Consider the following 10,561-nt stretch of genomic DNA (forward strand, 5'->3'; position numbering starts at 1 on the left):
AGGCCATGAAATCCGAAATGGAATCCATGTATCAAAATAAAGTATGGACTTTAGTTGATCCACCTGAAGGGGTAAAACCTATAGAGCGCAAGTGGGTTTTCAAGAAGAAAACTGACATGGATGGTAAAGTACAGACCTATAAAGCGTGACTGGTGGCAAAAGGTTTCAAACAAGTTCATGGTATAGACTATGATGAGACCTTTTCACCAGTTGCTATGGTCAAGTCCATCAGGATTTTGCTAGCAATAGCTGCTTACTACGACTATGAGATTTGGAAAATGGATGTCAAAACCGCTTTCTTAAATGGGGGCCTTGAAGAGGATATATACATGACACAACCTGAGGGTTTTATCGATCCCAAGTTTGCTAAGATGGTCTGTAAGTTGCTTCGATTTATTTATGGATTGAAGCAAGCCTCAAGGATATGGAATCGTCGTTTTGATGAAACAGTCAAAGAATTTGGCTTTATTCAAAATGAAGATGAAGCATGTGTTTACAAGAAGGTTAGTAGGAGCCACGTGGCATTCCTAGTACTATATGTAGATGACATATTACTAATAGGGAATGACATACCTTCTCTACAGGCTGTTAAGACTTGGTTGAGAAATAGTTTCTCGATAAAGGACTTAGGTGATGCTACCTATATATTAGGGATCAAGATCTATAGAGATAGATCAAGGAAATTAATCGGCCTAAGTCAGAGTACATATATTGACAAAGTATTGCATCGTTTCGGGATGCAAGAGGCAAAAAGAGGATATGTCCCTATGTCTCATGGGATATTGATCTCAAAAGACAACTGCCCTAAATTATTAGATGATAAGGGCCGTATGAGCAAAGTTCCATATGCTTCGGCAATTGGATCTATAATGTATGCGATGATATGTACTCGACCTGATGTTTCGTATGCCTTGAGCATGACGAGAAGACACCAGTCTAATCCTGGCGAGGGTCACTGGACAGCAGTCAAGAATATTCTTAAGTACTTGAAAAGGACTAAAGATTCATTCTTGGTGTATGGAGGAGATATACATATATGTAAAGTGCATACTGATAATAATGTTGCAGACCCACTGACTAAGGCTTTGTCACAGCAAAAGCACGAAGGTCATACTAGTTCCATGGGTATTAGATATCTGGGTGATTTGCTCTAGTGCAAGTAGGAGATTGTTAGTGTTTGTGCCTTAGAGACAACACTATTATGTCTATATTATGAAATATTTGGATTATTAATTCTGATTATATGGATTATTCTTTAGTAATTTATTATATCTTTATTTTTTGCGATAAGATGTTAGATTAATAAATGTCCTTGGAATATGATATGTAATTTTATATCTCTAAGTACGCGACTTAGAAATGAGATTATGAGAATAGTATAGATATTCCTAAAGATCCCTAGTCGAGTATTATTAAGGAACAATAATAATGCATTAACACTAGTGTGAATGTTGACTGATGATCACATCTCATTGATCATAGGTATAGTGATACTAAATTCAAAACACAGGCACATGTATTATATACATGGTGCTGGAAGACCCAATGTGAGATTCTACATGTCTGTTGTGTCATAAGTAATTTTCACAGTGATAATGATGTATTGGTCCTTAGACTTGAAATCATTATATTTCTATATGAGAATTAATATACTTTGGTTGTATTAAAAGTTACCTTTGACCGGGTGATGATAAAAGTGTATATTGGGTATATTATGAATCATATGAGAAATATGAATGATCTAGAAAGGATTTAACCCTCCTATTTTAGGAGTGATATTATTGGCCTCTTGTTTGAGTTAGACTATGAAATGCATGGCCATGCTCAAATATTGATTTGATGTTATAGTCTACTCATCAATCAAGGAAACCTGGATTAAATTATGAAGAGGATGACACATAACATGCCTCGAGTTTAATCTATAACATATGGTTAAAAGGATTATAGTACAGTGTACATTATACACAAAAGGTTTAATCAATCACCGATTTAATTATTATTACTTGGGTAACAATGATGTATTACTAGATGCCGCTCATTGTTTTTTTAAATTAGATTTAAAATTGTTGCCAACGTAATAATAACCTAAAGGGTCGCACAAAGAATGATTGGAGGATTATTTAATTTAAATTCGGATTTAAATTAAATGTAAGTAATTCAAATGATTTGTTATTAATTAAGTGTGACTTAATTAATTAAATAAATAGGAAATTCGAATTTAATATTAAATCTGAAATTAAGTTATTGGATGATTTAGTGAGACTTAATAATACAATAATTAGAATTTCGAATTTAATAATAATAATAACTCTAAAATTAAGTTTAGGGTTGGAGGCCCATTATCTCTTGCCTATATAATATCTTTTTACACGTTTTATTTGATAAAACATAAACCCTAGCAGCTTGAAGAGAGATAGAGAGAGCAAGAAGGCGGCCTCAAGAACGTGCTAGTACACACCCATCCTCCGGCGATCATTCGTGTGGATACCTTCAAGGCGTAGATCGTTCCAGCGACGGGCTACGTGGTGATCATTCAAGATCTCCATCTTTCCATTAACTTAAAGCTTCTTAAGGTAAACATACTGAACTACGAATTAAATATTATTTTTCGCATGGATCCTGCAGAGGGTTTCGTTTTTTTTTAAGATTTAAATTTACGTTTTCGTTGCGTTTATGTGCTAAAAACCCTTCACACATATATATATATATATCCTAATTCTCTCATTGTTTTAATTATAGTGAGCACATGTCATTTTTGATGGACCAGTTTCCGGAATGTGAAAATGACGAAATGTGGTTAAAGAAAGCAAAATGAAACTTTTCCAAATTGGTTGAAAGAAAAGGTTACGTAAGCTTAATTGTTTATATTCAATCATTTATTCTATTTTCTGTATATTTAAAAACTTACATATTACATGTTTTTTTATTTGTCACAGATTTAATCAGATTTACAAAATGGAAAGGAGGTACCGCATGAGATAAGGTGGATTGCAGCTGGGCCTAACAACGATGTGCCTATATTCAGCGGCTACAAGGTACATGGGGTTATATTTAGCACTAAGTCTCGTGATGATGCACGTCTAGTCCAGTGTAGTGGAGTGTGTGTAGAGGCTAATACAATGGCTGTGCAAGCTAAGGACAATAATATTGAACATACGTCACATACGTACTATGGAGTTATAAACATTATATGGGAGTTGGACTATAATAGCTTTAGGATCCCTCTTTTTCTCTGTAAATGGGTAGATATGAATCGAGGGATCAAAGTCGATGAATTAGGATACACATTAGTCAATTTGAATAGGCCTGGTTTTTTGAATGATCCATTTGTGTTAGCAACACATGTTAAACAGGTTTGTTATATCGATGATCCCCTTGAAAAATTATGGTCTGTGGTCTTGAAATTTCCCGAGAGAAAACACTACGATGATAGCAAAGATGAAAATGAGGGATCCGTGGAAGTTGAGCTTGAATCTGAGTTTTTATGCCTGATTTACTGGATGATGATTTTCAAGATGATGCTAGTTACATCTGTGATGTCGATGAACGAATTCAACTAGATTGATGTTTTTTTTGTATATTTCATTATTGTTATGAATAACTTTAAAATTTTGGTTTGGTGATGTTTGTTGTTCATGATGGTTATTATGTTTGCTCCAAATGGCTAAGATGTTTGTTTTCCGGTCCTTTAGTTGTTTGTTTTACATGTCAGTTTTTTTTTAAAAAAAATACAGTGGTATAGACATGCATTTGTATAGGCAAATCCTTGTCTGAACATTTTATGGACAACAGGGCATAAACGGTTGTGTGATTAAAGACAACACTTCCAGAACTGTTGTGTGATATGGTAAACACACAATGCATACACAACCAATTGTGTGAAATAGAATACAACAATAGAAATATATAACCGTTGTCTCCTATTTTACAACAGTTTTCTATTTCCTTTGTATGAATCATATTTAAGCAATAGGTTTTACAAACTGTTGTGCACTATTTAACAACAGTTTACTCAACTATTGTATGACATGTATAACAACAACAGTTTTGCAAAACCATTGTCTCACATTTTACAACGGCTCCCGAACCCGTTGTATAAATTCTTATAACACAAAACTATTGTATGAAACTAGGATTAGACAATGGTTATTATAGGGCAAAAAAAGCCATTATCTGTTATTTTGGGACAACAGTTTTTTTCAAACTGTTGTATAAGTAGTGTTGTCTGGTGCAGTTTTTCTTGTAGTGACTATTAAAATAACTTGTTTGAGTTGCTTGGTACAATAACACTGAAAACATGCAACAACTATTACAAAACTTGTAGAACTTGAATATTATTACATAAAAGATTCATAAAAACACAATCAACACTTTTTTGTCTATGATTTTCTTAACTATGTCCCGGTATTGTCTAATACTTAGAATCTTTGTAATCAAAACATGAACAAGATATAAGAACATAAGCTGATACAACAATATAATGATCTTCCATAAAAGAAAATGGACAAGCTAGATGAAACATATAGGTAGATATGTCTTCATTAAATATTGACGACATATAAATTACCCACTCTCTTAAGACTTCAAAAAGTAATGATATTATATCATACAACACGGACTAGAGTTTGTTCCCAGTATCATGTACATATCTTGTTATGTCTGCATACACAAACCCAAATATAGAGAAATTCTTTTATTAAAGAACACATATGAGAATATAATACACATATATGCTATTTAGACACTACAAAACTTGTGTTTTGAGATATTTTCAGAATCACTATATACGCACAATATGTTGTGTGAAAGAAATAACTATAGGTCCTAATATGATACTCCGGTATTCTTGATAATCTTTTTTCTCTATGCATGTATGATGATTAGTAGTTAATAATTACGTACAGATTATCACAAGGAAATAATCTCTCTTAATTTCATTCCATTTTTACAAGAATCGTGATCAGCAGCAATTAGTCAATGATTGTTAGTATTTCCAAACTTAGCAGAATTTGCAAATTGATTATATTGATATATAATATAACTTCCCTGGATTAATAACTTAATAACTAAAATTCCACTGACATTTATTCAAATATTTAGTTAATTCAATTATAATAATCAACGGTCTAGAGAGGGGTTCTCTAGTTCTCTTAATAAGAAGGTTCTCTCTACAACCTTACATCTATATATATATAGGGAGATGATCAAATATAAACCAAACTTAAAATAAAAACTAAAAACCATTCACAAATTATATATTATATACGCCATCTACCTGCTCCTCTACCCGACCCATTCTTTTGGTCTCCTTCCCCGTCCATATCCCCGGAATTCCACATTTTCTCCTCTTTCTCACCTTCATCCCCATCAAGCCCACCCGCCCATCTTCTTTCTTACAATTTTTCCAACAATCTCCAACTGGGACATCTTATCCTTCACCTTCCCTTAATAAATTAATAATACTCCCTAATTGCAGTAAATCAGGGAATCATCGCTACCTTCTCCGCCAAAATCCGGTTGTCTTCTCCGAGGAGATTTTTTCTAATATCTTCTGTTTAAGTTTCAGATCTAGTAAATTGTTAAAAGAAATGGTGCTTATATGTGATGAATGATGCATATTGAATATAAAATATTCAGAATACAATTTTGGGAGTATTCGGATTTGGTGATTATGACATGTTTTTACAAATTTGCAGTCATAAATTTTTATGTAAAAATTGGAATTGCTGGACCGGAAATAATCAATGATTTTAAAAGTATAAATTAGTGATTTTCACTGCATAATCTAGCGATTTTCACTCTATAAGATAGTGATGACGAATTAGTTTGTTATTAAATTAACCCAACTAGTGTTCTTGTTTTAAAGATAGGTGATTTATGTAATAGAAATTATGATTTCTGGTATATAACATGTTGATAATATATATAGGAGGTTGTAAGTCATTAAATAATAGTATGACAAATTTAGCGGTCTTAGGAAAATTGATCGGGAGTGCTCGGAAGTGCTGGTCGTATTCGGTGATGAAGCAGATTACAATCAAAGGATGTTTCTATGTTGATGGGGTATCTATAATGATGGTTGGTGAGGATATATGTATATGTAGTGTATATGGAAGATGACCAGGTGAGTGTTGATACATGTATATATGCTACTATGTAAGTGTACTCTCACGGGTTGGACCGTATCAATTAGTAATGGGCTAGGTTGGGATGGTTTCTAGTTTCTATTTTAACTTGGTTTTTATTGGAGTAGCCCCTATATTTTTTAAAAAATAATTCAAAATATAACACATATGGTATACAAATCGATCGTCGAGGGATGTAGAAAAATATAGTGAAATCGGATTTTAAAAAAAACTTACGGTTTGACGGGAAAAATCAAATTAAAAATGGAGGGAAAAGCTGGAATTGGGTGTGGGAGGGTGCAGAGTAGTTGGGTTGGGTGATTTAGGGGGGAACCATTAGATTAGGTAGATCTAATGGCTTTGATTAGTTCCTAGTTTCTATTTTAATTTTAGTTTGTATTTGATCATTCCCCTATATATATGAGAGAAGTTCTATGGAGACCACATTTTTATCGAGACCTCAGAGACCATCTATGTTCTGCAATTCAAACACCATGAAATATATTATTTTGTGAAGTATGTTCTATAAATATTACTATGTTAGATATATTTGATAATGTCATGACTAATATGATTTATGTTTAGTTTTCAGATCTTACTTAAACAGGACAAATCAGTACTTAACTGAAATCAGCACTTATACTGAAGTCAGAACTTAAGTCATCAGTACTTAAGGTTCAGGAGATATTTATCAGAAGATAATATCAGGACTTAAAGGAAACGTTCAGATAAGGAAGGCGGCTGATTGATTGAAGAGAAGATCAAGACAAACGTAAGAAGAGATATGCATGAAGAAAGAATTCTGTAAAGAATGGAACTTGGAAGAAAAGATATCTGATTGATATATTTTAGGAAGCAGAATTATATTCCATATCAATTAGCGATTATCTTGTAACTGTGTAGTATATAAACACAGACATAGGGTTTATACTATAAGTGTTATCATTATCGAGAATATTATTTATTGTCACCCTAGCAGCTCTCGTGATATTTGTTCATCACTGAGAGAGGACAGTTCCGTATTGTAACAGAGTTTATTGCTTTGAATAAAGTCTGTTTTCTGTTACTTGTGTTATTAGAATTCGATTTGATTGTGCTATACACTGTATTCACCCCCCTCTACAGTGTGTGTGACCTAACAAGTGGTATCAGAGCCTACCTGTTAACACACAAACAGTTTAAGATACAAAAACAATCATGTTTGAAGTAGAAACTCCAACTAAGCCCACCAAAACTGAAGAACCTCCAAAGACACAAATCCATTGCCGATATGAGGCTATTAGAGTTCCCATATTAAAACCCTCTAAATATCCCATATGGAAGGTGAGGATGACTATGTTTCTGGAAGCTACAGATCCAGAATATCTTGATAGAATCAAGGAAGGACCTCACAATCCAACAAAACTCGTTGTTGCAGTTGCAGGTGAAGCAGCAAAGTTTGTACCAAAGGAGAAGAGTGACTACACCGCTGAAGATATCGCATCAATTGCTAAGGATGCTAAGGTACGACACTTACTGCATAGTGCCATTGATAATGTAATGTCAAACTGGGTAATAAACTGTAAAACTGCAAAGGAGATATGGGATGCCTTGGAAACAAGATGTCAGGGAACTGATATGATCAAGAAGAACAGGAAGACAATACTCACTCAAGAGTATGAACACTTTGACTCAATGGCTAATGAGTCATTGACTGATTTATATGATAGATTTGTCAAACTCTTGAATGATTTGTCACTGGTTGATAAGGAGTATGATCTTGAAGATTCAAACCTTAAATTCCTGTTAGCTCTTCCTGAAAGCTGGGATTTGAAGGCAACAACTATAAGAGACAACTATAATCTTGATGAAATGACTCTTGATGAAATCTATGGGATGCTCAAGACTCATGAACTTGAGATGGAACAAAGAAGCAAGAGGAAAGGAGGAAAGACAAGAACAGTTGCTCTTAAGGCTGAAGAAGAATCTCCCAAGGCAGCCACCTCAAGGAAAGGCAAGGGTAAAGCGCTCTTCACAAAGTCTGATACTCAGTCATCAAGTTCTGATAGTGATGATGACTCAGAATCTGAAAGCTTGCCTGAGACGGATGCTGATGAAGAGATGATGAAGCTGTGTGCTCTTATGGTGAAAGGAATCACAAAGATTGCATACAGGAAGTTCAGGAAGGGAAAGTAGTTTTCCAGGAAAGGTGCAAGTTCTGTTAAGAAGAATTTCAGAAAATCTGAAGGCAAAGGAGGAAAGTCTGACAGAGGAGATTACACAAATGTCAAATGCTACAACTGTGGTGAGAAAGGCCACATATCTCCTGATTGCAAGAAAGTGAAGAGTGACAAAGGCAAGGCTCTTGTCATAAAGAAGAAAAGCTAGACAGACACCTCAGATTCTGAAAGTGAGGAGAACTATGTCTTGATGGCAAATGCTGATATGGAAAATGCTGAAAGCAGTACTGAAGCTGCTGAGTTAAAGGTACCTCAAACTACTTATGCCTTTCATACTGATGATATTAATGAGTTGAGAAGATATCTTAAAACCATGTTCATTAGCTATAGAGACCAAACTTTAACATGTGAAAGATTAACTTCTGAAAATCTTGCTTGTAAAAAGAGGAATGATTATTTAGAAAAAAAGTTAGTCATGTTCCATCAAACTCAGAAAGATAGAGATGATGCTTTCTATGTTAGAGATGAAGTACTTAAAATGAATGAATCTCTAAAAACTGAGTTAGAAAAGGAAAGAGAGATTATCAGGACTTGGACTAACTCTGGCAGAACAACTCAGAATTTGTTAAGTAGTGGAAACTAGAAAGAGGGCTTAGGTTATGGAGATGATAAGAATGACAAAGGAACTGTATATATTAAGCCTATAGTTGTTAAACAAAAGCCAGAGTTAAAACCTGTTAAGTTTGTAGCTATAAAGTCTGATACTGAGAAATCAGAAGTTTAAAAGGAAGTGACTTCTGACAAACTAAAACAGGAAAAGACAACTGAAGTAAACGTAGGCTTAATGACAAAGAAGCAGCTTAAGCATAAGTTGAAAGATGTTAAGAATGCAAACAAGGTAAAATCACCTAGGAAAAATAGGAATGGAAAGGAAGGTGTGAATAAAAGCAATGATTATAAGCCTGTTCCTGATGCTCCTAAAAAAAGTGTCATAACTGTGGAAGTTCTAATCATCTGACTTCTTTTTGCAGGAAGAATAAGAACATAAACTCCTTACCTTCAAAGTTAGGAGTTAAGAGTCAGTCTGTTAGATATAAGCCACAAAATCCTTATTTTCATTGTGGTAGTTTATGGCATTCCATTTATACTTATAAGGAATATCATAGTCTGTACTATGATTATTATCAAATAAAACCTTCTTTAAAGAAAGTTAGCATTGTTCCTTCTAGTGTAAGTTCTGATTCAAAGTCTGATAGTGTAAATTCTGATAAGAAAAATGTTAACATAAACTTTGATGCTAAATCTGCTGCAAATGTTAACAAACATAATGTTAGGTCACACACACTGTAGAGGGGGGTGAATACAGTGTATAGCACAATTAAATTGAATTCTAATAACACAAGTAACAGAAAATAGACTTTATTCAAAGCAATAAATTCTATTATAGTATAGAACTGCCCTCTCTCAGTAATGAACAAATATCACGAGAGCTGCAAGGGTTACAATGAATAATATTCTCGATAACGATAACGATAACACTTATAGTGTAAATCCTATGTCTGTGTTTATATACTACACAGTTACAAGATAATCGCTAATTGATATGGAATATAATTCTGCTTCCTAAAATATATCAATCAGATATCTTTTCTTCCAAGTATTCTATTCTTCATAGAAATCCTTCTTCATGCATATCTCTTCTTACGTTTGTCTTGATCTTCTTTTCCTTTCAATCAGCCGCCTTCCTTATCTGAACGTTTCCTTTAAGTCCTGATATTATCTTCTGATAAATATCTCCTGAACCTTAAGTACTGATAACTTAAGTTCTGACTTCAGTATAAGTGCTGATTTCAGTTAAGTACTGATTTGTCCTATTTAAGTAAGTTCTGAAAACTAAACATAAATCATATTAGTCATGATATTATCAAATATATCTAACAATCTCCCCCAACTTGTAAATTAGCATAATATACAAGTTTAACAGATATTTGATGATGTCAAAAATATTAAGTACAAATGCATGAGAATTTGACTAGATAACTACAACTTACAGTCCTTAAAGCTTTACCAATTTTAACTACTGATAACAACTTCAGTCTGTATTCATATCAGAATTTGAGCAGTTGTAGATCTTGACTTGGCTTCACTTTCTGATCTCCCTGATGTCAGGAGTTGTTCTGAGATAGTTCTTTAATAAACATCTCTCAGCATATCTGAGTTCATCAATCATCCTCCTTTTAGCATCTTTAAGTTCTGCAGAATCTTCACCAGTTTGAA

This window comes from Apium graveolens, chromosome 2 (genome assembly GCF_009905375.1).
Source record: "Apium graveolens cultivar Ventura chromosome 2, ASM990537v1, whole genome shotgun sequence".
NCBI classification, from domain to species: domain Eukaryota; kingdom Viridiplantae; phylum Streptophyta; class Magnoliopsida; order Apiales; family Apiaceae; genus Apium; species Apium graveolens.